General features: G+C 40.7%; 1 protein-coding gene across 4 annotated transcripts in view; it reads right to left on the bottom strand.

The window, feature by feature from the left end:
* si:cabz01090165.1 (leucine-rich repeat and fibronectin type III domain-containing protein 1-like protein) overlaps nt 1-17,372 on the bottom strand; it is a 386,077-nt gene that overhangs the window by 301,251 nt on the left and 67,454 nt on the right. For 3 of the 4 annotated variants that reach the window (XM_003448988.5, XM_025898204.1, XM_005474867.4), the window contains exon 2: nt 4,849-4,888. The exons of the other annotated variant lie outside the window; for it this stretch is intronic. The gene's annotated coding sequence lies outside the window, so the exon portion shown is untranslated. The remainder of the gene's footprint in view (nt 1-4,848; nt 4,889-17,372) is intronic. 4 annotated transcript variants of the gene reach the window in all.

Consider the following 17,372-nt stretch of genomic DNA (forward strand, 5'->3'; position numbering starts at 1 on the left):
TTTGTTACAAATAAGTAACTGAAAAGTGGGGTGTGCGTAATTATTCAGCCCCCTGAGTCAATACTTTGTAGAACCACCTTTTGCTGCAATTCCAGCTGCCAGTCTTTTAGGGTATGTCTCTACCAGCTTTGCACATCTACAGACTGAAATCCTTGCCCATTCTTCTTTGCAAAACAGCTCCAGCTCAGTCAGATTAGATGGGCAGCGTTTGTGAACAGCAGTTTTCAGATCTTGCCACAGATTCTCGATTGGATTTAGATCTGGACTTTGACTGGGCCATTCTAACACATGGATATGTTTTGTTTTAAACCGTTCCATTGTTGCCCTGGCTTTATGTTTAGGGTCGTTGTCCTGCTGGAAGGTGAACCTCCACCCCAGTCTCAAGTCTTTTGCAGACTCCAAGAGGTTTTCTTCCAAGATTGCCCTGTATTTGGCTCCATCCATCTTCCCATCAACTCTGACCAGCTTCCCTGTCCCTGCTGAAGAGAAGCACCCCCAGAGCATGATGCTGCCACCACCATATGTGACAGTGGGGATGGTGTGTTCAGAGTGATGTGCAGTGTTAGTTTTCTGCCACACATAGCGTTTTGCATTTTGGCCAAAAAGTTCCATTTTGGTCTCATCTGACCAGAGCACCTTCTTCCACATGTTTGCTGTGTCCCCCACATGGCTTGTGGCAAACTGCAAACGGGACTTCTTATGGTTTTCTGTTAACAATGGCTTTCTTCTTGCCACTCTTCCATAAAGGCCAACTTTGTGCAGTGCACGACTAATAGTTGTCCTATGGACAGATTCCCCCACCTGAGCTGTAGATCTCTGCAGCTCGTCCAGAGTCACCATGGGCCTCTTGGCTGCATTTCTGATCAGCGCTCTCCTTGTTCGGCCTGTGAGTTTAGGTGGACGGCCTTGTCTTGGTAGGTTTACAGTTGTGCCATACTCCTTCCATTTCTGAATGATGGCTTGAACAGTGCTCCGTGGGATGTTCAAGGCTTGGGAAATCTTTTTGTAGCCTCAATAACTTTATCCCTGACCTGTCTGGTGTGTTCTTTGGACTTCATGGTGCTGTTGCTCCCAATATTCTCTTACACAACCTCTGAGACCGTCACAGGGCAGTTGTGGAGCTGTTTTGCAAAGAAGAATGGGCAAGGATTTCACTCTCTAGATGTGCAAAGCTGGTAGAGACATACCCTAAAAGACTGGCAGCTGTTAATTGCAGCAAAAGGTGGTTCTACAAAGTATTGACTCAGGGGGCTGAATAATTACGCACACCCCACTTTGCAGTTATTTATTTGTAAAAAATGTTTGGAATCATGTATGATTTTCGTTCCACTTCTCACGTGTACACCACTTTGTATTGGTCTTTCACCTGGAATTCCAATAACATTGATTCATGTTTGTGGCTGTAATGTGACAAAATGTGGAAAAGTTCAAGGGGGCCGAATACTTTTGCAAGCCACTGTATATTAGGATGCTATTTGTAGACAGTAGCTCTGCCTTTAATACTGCTCACCCACAGACTGCACCAGTTGGATCTCAGCTCACCACTATATGTAACTGGATCCTCAGTTTCTTGTCAAAGCATCATCATGGTTTGGCACCAGTTTCTCTTCAATCAATGATGAATCAGTCTACGGAGTGGAGGTGCAAAATGTCGTGAGATGGTGCCCAGTGAACAACCAAACGTGTTGCAAACACAGAGACTTCATCAACAGGAACAGGAGGGAGTGTGTACCCACCTTCTCGATGACACACATCTCTGTGGTCTTCTTCCTTACAATGCTGAAAAACGCTGACCTCCCAAAACAATGACGTACAGCCGCTGCAGCACAGAGAGCATTCTAACACAGCGTATCTGTGACACGGATACTTTAGCGGTAAACTAAGACTGCAGTCTCCAGTTTTTTATGCGAACATGACCAGGATGCTCATACTTTACATCGTGTCCGTATGCTGTTGTAATAATAAAAAGAAATGCATGTGTTCAGAGTCTTTGTCAAATATATGGATGCATTAGCACACATAAGAATATTTATTAACTTTATCCTACATACTTGCACAGTAGTAGACTGACTTTCCATGCAGAAACACCCATACACAGCGCTCAGTATATAGGCACTATCAGACTACACATAGTCAAGCACTATAGGGGATGTATAGAGTAAAACAAAGTAAAATGCATGGAAGACACTTTTGCACGGCTGATATAAAAAGATTTTATTAGAGCTGAAAAGAGCAGAGGGGAAAGTAAGCTTAAAAACTCAGCAATAAAGAGTTGATTAATCACCTCCCTCAGTCTTTTTATTTAAAGGTAAAATAGCTGTGTTTAAGTTCGGGCTGTTTATTGGAGGTGCAGGGTTGTTGTCGTCTAAGACCCAGGATGATAAATCTGCAGCTATCAAACACGTAGAAGTTTAAACTCTAAACTTCATGGTGGAATACTAGCTGATGGTTAAAAACGGTTTTTAAAGAAGTTTAAAGTTACAAAAAGTAAATTAACAATCTGATTATTTGACTGTGGAGCATTTCTGCATTTACTGCAACAACAACACAGCCAAAACTGTCTCCTGTTATGTGGACAGGAGAACATAAACGGTAGTTTGACTGCAGATTTATGAGTATTGCATTCATAAAATCATATTACTGGCCCTGCAGAATAGAAATATGTTAGAGACTACTTCAATTTCATGTTTGTCTAATTGACTAAATTTCAACATTGAGATGGAGAAAGCTTTATCTTTCCTTTAAAGACAAATTAAAGATGGATTATTAATAGCACTGTAAATAGTTCATGCTGATGTTCATCACAATGAATCAAAGTTTGACCGGGCCTTTAAAATGTGCAGTGGTCCTCGAGTCTGACTCAGATGTTTCAAATAGCTTCCATGTGGAGTTCACATAGTTGTCTAATTTAGCCCTACATGTTCCAAGGCAGCAGGGGCAATAGCTCATAATCACATCAATCATATGCACAACAGCAGTGCCATATGTACACAGATGTGTCTGACATGCCTGAGTTGGTGTGTAAATGTATCATCTAAACATGTAGAAGTATCCCACTGTGCTGATATTCTCATTAAATCAGATTTTTCTAGAATTCCTCGACTTGCATTTGAACTGATAACAAATGTAAAATAAAAAAAATAACTACCCTGATGTGTTGGACTTTTCTGTTTAACTGTAAAACAATGGAGATGAGATAAGAATATAATGTGTGGGGACACGTGACCTGAATATAATTCAATTAGCCTTAACCCATTAAACCTATAAAATGTGTCTGAGCTATAAAATCATTTCAGTGCCATTAGAGTAAAAATCACACAGCAACCTCATTGGTTATCTTTTGTACTTCAATTGCCCTTCACTATTCGTTGATGGATTTCTGTTTCAAATATAGGAGCTGGACTCTAAATCTGAGCAGGTAATGTGAATGTGACGGAACAGGTTTGGAACAGATCTGTGAGTTTCAACAATTTATCCTAGTGAATCATGTATTATCACGCACAGTTTGCATGTTATTGCCAGCGTGACTCCTTTCAGTCATAAACTGATATTAGACTGATGGCTCTGCACTGCCATTTAATCACTGACTTGATGCACCAAAGCCCTTTTGAAGATGGCAACTGGCTGCGACCCGACCTCCATCTTCACACCAACCATTTCAAAGACAACAAAACTGCAAATTCATTGCACACCAATAATTTTGACAATTGTGTTATGGTAATACATCTGTGTTACTTTACATAACATTTCCTGTTATTTATGACCATTTGATAAACAAAAGTCCACTTATGCTTAAGTAAATTAACCCTTACTTAAAAAATACTTACAAATATTTATATTCCAATCTTGATGAGTTTCCTTTATGGGCAAATTTACCATCAGATCAGATCGGTGATGAAGCATAATCAGAGCTAAAGTGGCTCAGCTGCTTAAACAGCCCTTAAGCGACAGATTACAGCTTCATTAATTAGCTTCTTTATTAAAACTGCATCAGTTGTTTGCAGAGGAAATCCTTTATGCACCGTATCTGTGATTTGATTGGGTCCCACAGCAGATGACTCAGAATGGATGCAGTTTTACGTAGAAGCCACCATGATCAGGCAGAGGGATATCTCATGCCTACTACCAGATTTTGTCCACTCTGACCTGATGGTGCATGGTCGCTCATACTGGACTATCAGTGGTTGACATTATATGTGCGTGGGTGTGCAAGCACAACATTTGGATTTGTTTTGTGAAAAGGTTTGCTATTAAGTCCATCTAATAAGTAGCTGTGGGGCGACTGTGGCTCAGGGGGTTGAGAAGCACATCTGTAACTGGAAGGTCACTGGTTCGATCCCCGGGCTCTCTGTCGTTGTGTCCTTGGCCAAGACACTTTACCCTACCTACCACCTACGGGTGTTGGCCAGCGGGGCCGATGGCGCGATATGGCAGCCTCGCTTCTGTCAGTCTGCCCCAGGGCAGCTGTGGCTACAACTGCAGCTTGCCTCCACCAGTGTGTGAATGTGAGAGTGAATGAATAGTGAAATTGCAAAGTGCTTTGGGTGCCTTGAAAAGGGCTATATAAATGCAATCCATTATTAGTAGTAGTAGTAGCTGCCACATGTGATCTCAAAATTCTCCTCTTGCTTTACTCTTATCACCCATCTCCTCAGTAACTGCTGACATGCCCTTCCTTCTCCAGTTTAGCTCCAATTTGCTGGTCCATACTTTTCATGTGTTTTGTTTTTATTTATTTGAACGAAGCCAGGGTCTGTCCACAGGCACAAGGTCAAAGGAGGGAGAGTCTCCTTCCTGTGCTGGTGACAAAAAATAAGTTGCGATTGAAAAAAAAGTTTTCAAACTGACCTTTCTGTCATCTGGTTCCAATGTCAGACCTTTCTGACACCTGAAACAAGAACGAGAAGTTCAGAATTAGTTTATTATCACTTTATCAGGTACGGCAACAATGTTGTGATCGATACTTCAAACCCACGGAGCAGAAGCAGATTCACGTATCAAGCTGTACACATACATAGAATAGCAGATCTATTTAATGTTGCTCCTTTTAGTAGATTAATGAAAACATCGCAAGGCTTAAACACATTTGATTATTTACTGTGATTCGTCATGAACTGATATTTTTATTGACAAATTTGCCAGCTGATGCAAAGATCTTTCAGCTGTAAGAGCAGCACTCAAGCTGTGGTCTAAACAAATTAAAGCAGGCGTCCTACCCCCATTTCTATTATATTTTTATTATAGCAGTTAGCGAGAAGGAAGGGCAGAAGAGGGAGCTGACACGCAGAGGAAGTCATGAGTCAGATTTGATGTTGCGAGAATATAGTTGAACCCACTGAGTCATCACGACACCAATTCTCATTTCATCTTTTAGCATTTGTTGCCAAACTGCATCTTTTCGCAATAAAGAAACGGAGCAACTCAGAGGCAAATGGATTCATTTTAAAGACGCAGAGGCGGCTGACAAATGGATGTCATCATGCAGGAGAAGGAATGAATGTTGGCAAAAACAGCAGAATAAATTACAGGGACGAGTTTTGTTCCATCTACACGTCTGCCTATCTGATAGATGACTTATAAACACTGGAAAAGTGAGGGCATGAGAGATGGAGTGTGATTCGGGGAGACACGAGCAAAGAGGCTGCGACAGAAGCAATTCAAAAAATGAGCAAAAATAGATTGATCAATCAGCTTTAACTACAGAGCTTCTCGTCTTCACTTCTTTTCTCCATTTTGTCTCTTTCTTGTGCCGTCTTCTTCCACTCCCCCATCATTCTTCCTTCAATTGTCCCATTTCCTCATCTCTCAGATTTACTTCCCTGTTCTGTATCTTTCCTTTCCTCTTCCTAACTTATTTCAATGGAAATCTCATCCGACAGTGTAGATTATCAAAAGCCTTCTCGGGCTGTCTGCTTCTGAATGAAATTGGACTACTTGAGTTATAAAAGGGAGCCAGTTACTTTGATCTCAAGATAGCATCGCTAACGTCACAGAGTGCTCGACATTTTCGTGTGTGTGTTTTGGTACTTATGAGATCTTTTTGCAAGAACAGAAAACGCACAAGAGAGATGAGGTTTGAGATGGGGACATTTTGGGGATTTGATTTAAACTAAGTTAGGTAAAGGATGGATAAAGCATTTAGCAGACAAGTGTATTAATAATGGAGCCTGGCTGGAGGGCCTCGAGGTACAAAGACAGGGAAAGTTGGTCTTTTTGTTTGTTGGTTTTTTTGATGATAAGGTTAAAGCTCAGGCTTTCAGGTGTTTGATTGCAGAAGTAATTCAACCTTATTTTGAGGTAACACCCACTGCCATTAATTAGGATGGCAAACACAAGCAGTAGGCAATTTGTTGGTGACACTCCCGGGTGTGTTTTTTATCGTTTTATAATTGAGCAATAACATAACAGAAAAAGAGCTGCTGTTAAGATAAAACCAAGATACAAGCCAACCAGTTTAACGTATAAATAACAGGAATGTATTTATACTAACACTGAGATCAATTTCAGAGTTTAAATACTGGTAAATGCTGCCATGCCCATGAAAATGACAGAAACTACACATTCCAGTGGCTCAGACACAAGCTCGCCTCCAGAGACAATAACCAGCTGTGGTCACCAGGTGGCAGTATTTTACAGGCTGGATGCAAACAATCAACATCATTTATGGGATGTAAGCTTTCAGTTTGGCATGTTTTAATTGACGCATATTTCCCAGTATAAGTATTACTTGCTCTGCTCAGATGGATATTTTTGTTTTACTTACTTAAACAATTCAACTTTACAATATGCCTTTCTGGGATTTGGAGAAGAACCACCTATATAAGGTCCATCAAAATTGTTGTATATTTGGACGGAGGTAATTTGTTGGCAAAACATTTGACCTTGATTGTCTCCAAGAAGCTTCTTCAGTTCTAAGCACAATTGGTGGAGAGTCCCAGATTTTAAGCCCTGTGGGAGTGTCCCCAAAGGGTCATGGACCCCCTATTGATCCTCTATCTAATCACATGAGCCAAGATGTGAAAACAGGTGTAGGTCACAATCAGCCAAGGTTTCAGGTGGACGCACTGTGAAACCCAGCCCCACCCTATCATCTGATTTATTGAGGTCAAATGGCCCAGGATGTGACAATGTCACAATGGATCCACCCCAAATCTTGGCTCATGTGATTAGGTAGAGGATCAATAGGGGGTCCATGACCCTCTTGGGGACTCTCCACCAGTTGTGCTTAGAACTGAAGAAGCTTCTCGGATGAGAAGTGAAACATCTTCAAGAAAACTTAAAGAAGTCCAGATGCTTTTCTTTCCAAGCTCTTTAGACTACGATAACCTGGTGGACTGACACCTTCACAGACATTTTGACCATGATTGATTCCAGGTCATAACCCAGTTCAAGCTGACATCATGGCACCATTTTCTCGTACCATAACTAAACTGAAAGTGTCCCAAGCAACACAGATTAGGCTATGGAGCATGGCTAGATGTTCTAGGGTAGTGGTTGACGCGTTCCTTTGGTGGTCCGGAGTTGCGTGGACCTCTTCTGGGGAGAGGGGGTTCTTGACCACCTGAAACGGGCTCTTCTTTACTGCCTTAAGTCCTGTATGGAACCCTGATCTCAGCTCGCACCTGCAGCCTCTCTCTTTCTCCTGCTGGGATTGGTGTGCAGATATCACAGGGATGTGTGGCCTTAGATCTTCGGTACTCTTGGGGGCTGCGCAGAGCCCGGTTCTTCTGGATCCATGTCTATCTGCCTTTGACTCCTGGGGCACGTTACTGCGACTTCTCTCAATTTCAAGTACATTTCGTGACAAAGACACACACACACTCACAACACTCTCTGTCTCTCTTTCTTTTTCATACTCAGACACACACACACACCACAAGAAGATTTCCTGACTGTCCTGCCTTAGACATTGTCATACTGTATCCCACATATAATGTAATGACTGAAATAACAAAAATGGAAATAAAGAAATAAACAGGTAAAAGAAAGACACGAACAAGAGGAGCCAATAGAGAATTTAAAGAACTGAGCTTGGAAAAGTGAAACGTGTTTGGCACAACAAGTGCATTCAGATCATAAGTCTGATTGCAAAAGCTGCCAGACAGGACAGAATTTTAAAAAAAAACCCCACACAGATTAGGCTGAAATCTGTTTACTATCTTGCACAAAATGTGTTTCTAGTAGCATCCACCACCAACTAGTATATTTTGTTCCTTAATACAGAAAAAATAACAGAATCTTTACAAACACACTTGGTGCCTGAAGTGCTGCGGATGTCACCAGGTCAGGGCCTTCACATTAAACTTCAGAGCGGATCAGAGCCAAGCCTGTGCATTGTTGTGGAGGAAGCACGGCTATGGTTGTCTAATACAATTATCTGTGGACCTTCTACACAAGCAATGTAGCAACCCATATTCTATTAAATCTTCCTCTGTGTGGTGTCATTACTGCTAAGGCCCTTTTAAAGACTATGGCAAAAAAGGAAGGCTCTGAAAAGTTCAAGCACACTTTGATGTTAAGTAGCTGAGCTGGAGGAGATATGAGTTCAAGGGAGGGCTAATAGAAAATTATTGTGTGGTTTTCCTTTTAAATATAAAAGTTGCTATATGGGCTAATGGCATGCAGCACGGAAAGTTTTTATGCTGATGATGGTGTATAGTTTCAAGTATAAGTAAAGAAGTAAACAAGAGAAGTGCTGAGCCATGAATGTATTAGCATTTGGACCAACAGACAGGCAGGCTGGCCCAAGCATGTGCACACACACACACACACACACACACACACACACGTGCGCTTCTTATATTGTAAACAAATTAAGAAGTGTGTGTGCGTGCAACATGCACAGCCATCAACACTGACAATGAACCTGCGCAGCTCAGAAGCTGGGCATTGAACCCCTGACCTCATAGGCATCCACTCTACCACCATTATTACATTTACATTTGTGAATAATGTTTCTAAGTTTTAAAACTTCATTAGTTGAATTACTTGTTTGTATTAAACAAAATGTAATTAGAATATCATATTGCTACTATTACTAGTCCCCACTTAAAGTATGTTATGTGTTAAGTAATAAATATTTGGTTCTCACAAACAAAGCAGTGAGTAGAAAAATGGCAAATAGCTTGCATACTGTCACTAAAAGGCTCAGAAGATGGGCTTCAACGTGTCTATCAAACCTAATGCCAATGTATTCCTACTGTACTGTTCATCCAGGTTAAGTTAATGAGAACCACTGGTGAAAAAAACATTGGTTGGAATTTTAAATAAAAAAAACATATTCTTGGATGTAAAACTGAATTATGACAACCCGAAAAACCTGAAAATACCATGATGGACGTGACAAATACAAACAGAAAACTTGAAATGGACGCTGATCAATCAACCTTTTTATAATAAAATCATCACAGCAGCGTAATGTTCACCTGTGGGTTTAACATAGCCCATTGTTAAATGCAAAGAGAGCTAAAATATATTAATTAGCAGACTGACATGATCTGACACCTCAGTTATCTTCATTGTTTTTAATGACGGTCTTTGAATTGTGGGACGGCCTTGTCTCATTTCCTCTCTAAAGGAAGAGCCGGTTCATCCTCTGAGATGCACTAAAACACATTTTCTTGAGTTTCTTCCAACAGGAAGTAAAAGCAGCACTTTTTTCAGATTAAATTGTGCATGTATATGAGTCAGTTGGTACAGTAACTGCATTCACACTAAACACCAGTTGTGTTTCTTTTTCTTATGTCAAATAATTTGTGGAATCATTTATGATTGTCTTAAATTGTGTACGTTCTAATTACAGATAATTATTTTATAGAAGGAGGTTAAAAAATATAGTAAACACAGCAGTGCCAAAAGGTGTTGGTGTCTATGTTCCTCCCTTCAATAACAACTCTGAGTAGCCTCAGTTTGTTTTGTTTTTTCCCACCTGGATGTGTGCCTGTATTGAGCAAGAGCAGCTAGGTCTCATCTAAACTACTTCTACTGATTAAACTGGAGCTCTTGGATCATCTCACTAAAAGCAACTGCACAACTGCTGCGCAAGACCATCCAAGAAGTTTCCGCTTCAGTTTTGGTGAGTGGTTTTTTATTAGCACTCTGCTCTTTCATCCACACAAGCTAACCTTTGGCTTCAACAAACCAAAATGACAGTAGTCAAAATACCAACGCTCCAAAATGTCTACAACCAATGGGCTTTGGATCAGTGGGTGGCTATGTCTAACTTAACATGGTATGATTCTTACAAGTGTTAGGGTTTAGATGTTCAGTGGTTAAGAGAAGACAAAACCTCATAAGCAAAAGGGTTTTTTTCAGGTGTGCGTTGTAAAAGAAAAAAAGTACCTTTAAATGCAGGACCTTGTGAGAAAACCACTTAACAGGAATCAGGTATTCCAAATCTGCCTTCAGGTGATGTTAAAATATACATCATCCAGATACAAAAGAACTTAGATTCAAACTGACTGAAATTCAAGTTACTATTAGTACAGGAGGAGAACCACTAACCATAAATAACTGCACTCTTTAAAGTGCTGATAGTGACCAAACACGTTTGGTTTCAAGGAAGTTGCACAGTCTCCATCAGACTCAGACTGAGTGCAGTCACTCTCAAACAGATTGCAAATGGTTGGAAATTAATTGCCATCTAATTAATGAATCCAGACAGATCGCCTGCCAATTTGCGCTGATGAGCACAGTGAGTTACTGAGACTTGAGGCAGGCAATGTACTGTAAATTGCACTAAATTTATTCCCAAAAAGCACATCTTTTTTGATGCTGATACAGTATGTGTGTGACAGTTGCTGCTAGCACTGTTTATTTGTTTGGAATGAGAGGAGAGAGATGCTATGAGAATGAGTGTGTAATTGGCACAGCTGGATAGCTCAAAGCTGTGAGCACAGTGCCAAAACTTCGGCTCTGTCCACTTACTCTACATATTCCTGCTCCACAGTAATACTGAGATTATTAAACAGAGCAGAACTGAACGAATGTTAATGAAGGAAGGAGGAGAATCCTTAAAGTATCCAACAACTGTGTTTCATTATGTGTTTTGGTCACACAATGAAAACCTCTCCCCTGTCGTCTAAGGAGCTTGGAAAGAAAAGTGTCTGGACTTCTTTAAGTTGCTTGAAGACGTTTCATCCGAGAAGCTTCTTCAGTTCTTGGGTCAAATGGTGGAGAGTCCCAGATTTAAGGCCCGTGGGAGCGTCCTCCCAAAGGGGACAATGTGATATCCTGAGGTCAGAAGGCCCAGGATGTGAGTGGGCATTAAGGCGTCTGGGAAGTGATCTTAAAACTGCATTATATCTTTAAATTATTATAGATTTCTGCCATCTATAATCCAGTTTTGAGATCTCTTCCCAGACACCTTAACGCCTCTTAGGCGGACACTCCCATAGGGCTTAAACCCTCCTGTTGTGTGCACCCCCAACGCCCTTACTTTAGTGTTTGGGTCACAATTAACCAGCTCTTAAATTAACATAAGAAACATTTTTCACCACCAAATTCAGTTCAGTGGGTCGTTCAGTGGGTCTTTCATTTGGTCATTCAGTGGGCCATTCAGGGCTCAGAGGCCAAAGGGGGGGTGGATTCCCATTTATTTCCTATGGCGGTCACTTTTGACCGGGAGCTGATTAAAACACTCATAATTCAATGAAAAAGGTGCTCATCACTTTTTTATGTTCAAGTGCATAGTGTGGAGTGTCGAGGCAATCGGATGTAAAACACAATATTTATGAGTTGTTTTCATTTGTAAATCGGTCAGATTTGACCCGAACATGACAGGAAGCTTAATCTGGGACTCTCCACCATTTGACCTTAGAACTGAAGAAGCTTCTTGGATGAGAGGTGAAACGTCTTCAAGCAACTTAAAGAAGTCCAGACGCTTTTCTTTCCAAGCTCCTTAGACTACGATGACCTGGGTGACTGAGAGCCTTCACAGACTCTCACCTGTCTTTTTCTCAGTAGTGTGCATAGATGTTGTGACTTGGCTCTATATAAATAAAATCAAACTGAACTGAACTGAAATTGAACAGACAGCAACATTCATGTTGCTTTTTTTCTCTTTTATTTACTTTGATAGGCGCTGTTACATATGTCAGGCAAAATTCAGCCATTAAGAAGACTGTGTTAATGTGTTATGTCAATGTCTGAGTGTTAAATTAATATGCACAATATTCACACACACCATTTCCTCTTCAGACATTCAAATTCAAACGAAACAGCATACATTATCATGTGTTTATGAGTTAAATCACCCATCCACTTAGCACTGCTTTTAAATATTGCCATGTAAGTTCAATAGTAAATAATCTGAAATGATGTCCACATGCCAAAGCTCAGTTTAAAGAATTACAATTATACTATTATACTACAATATAGTAGTATAATTTTCCAAAAAAAACAACCAGCTTTGAGGCTTATTTCTGCCTTCCTGAAGCGCGTCACCTTTTCTGTGTTTTTTTTAAATTTTCCTGTTTCTATTGTAACGCACTTTGGTGTACCGCTGGTTTTTAAATGTGCTATATAAATAAAGTTATATTGTATTGTATTGTAAACCCACATGTTTGAAGCAAGTGATGGAGGCATCTTGTTCCATTTACCAAAATCAACAGCAAACTTTCCGAGATTCTGTTCGGAGACACTTTGCATAAAGTACGGCATCATGGTTTTGAAGTTCTAACTGTGATCGAATGAGTTCATGATGGCTGGGGTTGATCTTTTGCTGCTCCTCTCCATCACCACATTATAGCAGGTGCACCATCATTTGCAAAGCCAACAAACAGTGTGTGCAACATTTCTTCCTTTATATCTGGGCTTTCTAACTGCAGGATGTGAGACAGCACCTCAAGTGCAACTCTAATTCAATTCACAGACTGCAGAAAAACCCAGTGATGCGTGGATTTATGCACATGGCACAGTAACAGTATCTCTGTTAACACATGGCTGGCTCAGGATCTGAAAGTAATGGTTTATGTTCTTCTACATATCATTCAGATCAGCTGTTAGACACAGATTTCAGGTTCTGAAAGGGTGAATAGTTATAATCTCAGTTCTCAGGACCACACACAGGGTCGAGCTTTAGAACAGTTAACTGCAATACAGTCGTGAACAGATCGTAAGTGTCAACTCAATCCTGTTGAAAAGAAACTGATACACAGACTCCGTCTGATTGCTGTTTTGTTGCTATCTTGACGCATCAAAGTCAGTTTAAAGACGGTACAGTAAATGACAGAATTCTCCTGTTAAGTGACCGTTTCAAAGATGAGACAATCGCACCCCCAAACACCCCGTCCATACCCTCTCAGGGAATGCTTTCGCTAATGAAGGGTACATAAATCCTTCTTAAAGACCCGCGTAATATGACATGGGGCCACAACTGTGAGTCATTACTATTATCATCCTGTCACAGCAGCCAGTCTCTCTGCAGAGCTGGAGCTCGTTAACCCCCCCACCCCCTGATCTTCACTGTGCCTCTCCAGCTGATTATCTGTGCTTGGATAAAGCAGGAAAAGCACACAGATTAGTCCTTCAAATGAAGCTGTTAATACAAACCTGTATGTCAACACTGATCATAGGTGTGGACTGTGCACACTAAGCATCTGTAATCTGTTGTTAATTCCATACTTGAAGGTTGTAAATGTTGCAAAATATTAACGAGTCCAAAGTGATATAAAAACCTGTGATATGGCTACTTTGTAACATCATAAAAGTGGATTCTGCAAACAGCTGCCTGATAAATGCTTGTCTGTACTCTCATGCCACCCTGCACTGTTCACTGCACTTTACACTCTGAATATACTGAGACGCTTTATTGCCATCTGCCACTTACTTTACCTTTAGTCTGCTACTGTGATTCCTTTCCTTTATTTTGTAATTGAGCTGTTTTACTTTATGGAGCCATTGCCAGATTGTTTTTATTTAGATTTGTTTCCCTAACGAGCAACTTTATTTTTATTTTGATACTGTTTCATTTTATTAAGCTATTTTCTACTTGAGTAACTTCACTTTATTGAGCTATTTTGTTTTGTCATTTTCTTGTTTCATTGAGCTGCTTTACTTTATGAACCTAATAATTTATTTTGTTTTTGGTTGTGTTACTGTTTTGGCTGCTGTAACAGAGGGGTTTCCCAATATTTTGGATATATATTTGACATCTTTAATGTAAAAATTTACTGATAATTAATCAAATACTTCTTTCCAATATCAATAAAATATATAAGCCTCTTACATTTCTACAGGAAAGTTTCTTTAAAATATATTAGGAAGTTTAATGTTTGTCTTATGAAACTTTTTTGGTTATGGTACGAGAAACTGTATGAGCAGTCCGTCACAGAAAGTAGCAACAACTGCTAGCAGGGAAAAAGTATTGTAAGATGTAACAAATGCACTTATTTTTGTTGTACTGCAGTGAAAGTGGCCAGGCATGAATATTCACTGCAGTTATGAAGTTAGCACTGGCGCTGACAATGGAACAGGTGGAAGGGGACAGGTGCAGGGTGAATGTGACCACATTAAAAGCTCCGTTTTTAGTGTTTCACTACACAGATGGGTATGAAAACATATTCATTAGAACCATGATGAATTTTATCTTTGAGCGTGTCTGAACACACCATCTCACAATGAGCCATTGTTTGCAGCTCATAAATGTGACAAACAACAGAGTAAGAGCGCTGCAGCCTCCCGAAGCCCGAGTGTCACTGTGTGAATGCAGCTGGACTTTGTGCTTTTCCTTATCTGTTTTCATGGCCTCTGCATCACTTTGTAAAATACATGCCTTGCAGGCTTTCTCTCCATAAACGTATCTCCTGCCTTTCTATCGTGCCACATTTCAGCACTATTCTTCTTCACATACATTCCCCAACTATTCTCTTTTCTGACCTCCTCCAGGTTTGTGGAACTCATCCTGCATGGTGGTATGAAAAGAGAGCTTGCAGAGTCCCACCACCCCTCTCCCCTCCCCTTTTCTTTTCACATGATCATTTCATCCAAACTTCCCAGTGTATGTACAGTGCTTAAAGTTTTCTGCTATATAGAGGACATAATAGTCCCCCGCTGTGGCTACCCTGGAGCTGACCTGCCTGTTGGTGGTATGACTATACCACTTAGAGGCTGTAAACACTGTAATCGACTTGATTATGTGTTTACTACACATTTCTGTTGGTTGCAGAGAAACCCTTAAGCAAACTGAAGAAAGGATCACCTGTCTACTCCAGTACAAACTTCATTCTGAGACAAATAAAAGTAGTGATTTTGAATTTGAAAATGATAAAATCATAATGAATCTATTGTGTGGATTTGTTGGATCTTTGTATAATCTAAAGGAGTTCTGTGTATGGCTGGGACATCATAATAATTGTTCTAACAGGCTGTGATATCCAATTAATATTAACAGATCCTTGCGGTATATATCCTAGCCACTAAAGTATCACAGAGTGCAAAGATCATTATGAGGACAGCTTCCATTAACTCGCAGGGTTAGGTGTGTTGCAGGAGCTGCAGGGTAGGCACTGAGATGGAAGTTTGAAATTAGCTGTGTTTGAAGTACGTTTGTAAAGTGTGTGGGTGTGTAACTGTATTTGTACATGTACATGTGCTAAGTGGCCCGAAATTACCTCGATCATCTTTCTGAGAGATAAATCGGTTTCCCATTTAGTTTTGCATGTTGATGTGACATATGCCATCAGAAACATTAGCCTGTATGTATGGGACCTGAAGTGTGTTTTTACATGTAGCTGCATGGCATTGTTCACATGGAAGTGCTTTGTGTGCTTAATCCCAAAACATAAGACAGAGATAGAAAGCAGCACTGAGAAGCAACAACTTTGAACCAGAATTTAAATATCCACAATTTAAACCGCTTCACAGAAGTTCCCCCTGAACAAGACAGACCCCACATTGAACCTTTGTCCCAACAAACGACTGTGGTCAAAGCTAAAATGAATATATCTGTGAGTATCTCCACAATGACCAGCATACACAGTGTTGCTATTGCACCACTGATAATACATTTTGATGATAATACTTTTCTACTTTTTAATGCAGTACTCTATTGCAATTTAATGCACTCTTTCAGTCTATTAGACACTTCCAGTGAATTATTTCTACATTATGGAACTTAATTTGACAAACTAATGATAGCAATACTTTGATTTTTCCATATGTAGGCAGAGGAACAGCACTACAACAATTGGTCAAGAGTTGTCAGCAACCTTGACAGGTAAGAACAAAATGTATAAAACCTGCAGTCTGTTTGCAAGTCGGACTTAAGCTGAGAATACTTTAAATGTTTCATAATTTGTTAATGCACAGAAAAAATGTTTGCACGCAACTACATCAAGTATGAGAGCTCAAAGTCACTGGAGAAAATAAGCCCGTGCTGCACGCCGTATAAATCAGGAAACACGTACAAGCTAAACTGATCAGGTTTTACTCCTGTTGCGCTCCCTGTGCCTCCGGCCTGAAAAGCACGCGATTGTCTATTCTACCCATGTGTCCACGTAACGCAACCCTCCGCTGCCCTCTCTCCCCTTCCTTTTATCTCTCACAGCAGATTGCTTCTCTTCATCTACTCCCTTTCACCGCATGTCACACCATCCCACGCTCTCTCTCCCTGACATAAGAAGTCCATTTCAGTGTCTCTCGTCCCCTGTGCTCCTAGACAGTCAGGCTGCTGACACTCACTATGAGCTGCAGCATCCAACCACTGAAGGTACAGCCTGTTAAAGTGAGCGGTGTAGCGTGTGTGTGCGTGGGTGAGTGTGTGTGTGTTTGAGGGGAGACAGTAAGTGGTGTGCGTCTTTGTTGGTTGGCCTGAGTACCTTTTGTGTGTGTATGCTTGTGTGTGTGACTCAGGGGATGCGGCACATGCCTTAGGTGTGTTTTGAAAGCACCCATGCATGCATGAGTCTCTATGTGTGCATCTTTGTCTGTGTGTGTGTGTGTGTGTGTGTGTGTGCCAGATTGATTCTGTGTTGATTTCTGCCATCTCTTCTTCATGAATGATTCAAAGGACTCAAAAAAGGAAATTGTGAGTATGTATGAATGTATTTGTGGAGCTTGTGTGTGTTTGTGTGCAGTGTGTGAGTGAACCTCCATTCTATATTTGAGTGTGTGTTTGATCATAGAGGTGGCCTGAGGCTGTGGCCAGATCAGATTGAGTTGGCGGTGCAGAGCAGAGAGCAGCGATCAGAAGGAGATGCTCAGCCTTAATCTGATTGCGGCTCCAAAATGCACACTCGACTGGCTGAGAACCACTGAGGAGAAGTCAGGACCACAAACAGGGACACACGCCAACAGACAGCCCAGACGCCTAGAATATCAAAATAAAGGTGCACATCAAGACAGTGCATGGGAGTTAAACTACACCTCTAATG

The sequence above is a fragment of the Oreochromis niloticus genome, linkage group LG14 (genome assembly GCF_001858045.2).
Source record: "Oreochromis niloticus isolate F11D_XX linkage group LG14, O_niloticus_UMD_NMBU, whole genome shotgun sequence".
Lineage (NCBI taxonomy): Eukaryota > Metazoa > Chordata > Actinopteri > Cichliformes > Cichlidae > Oreochromis > Oreochromis niloticus.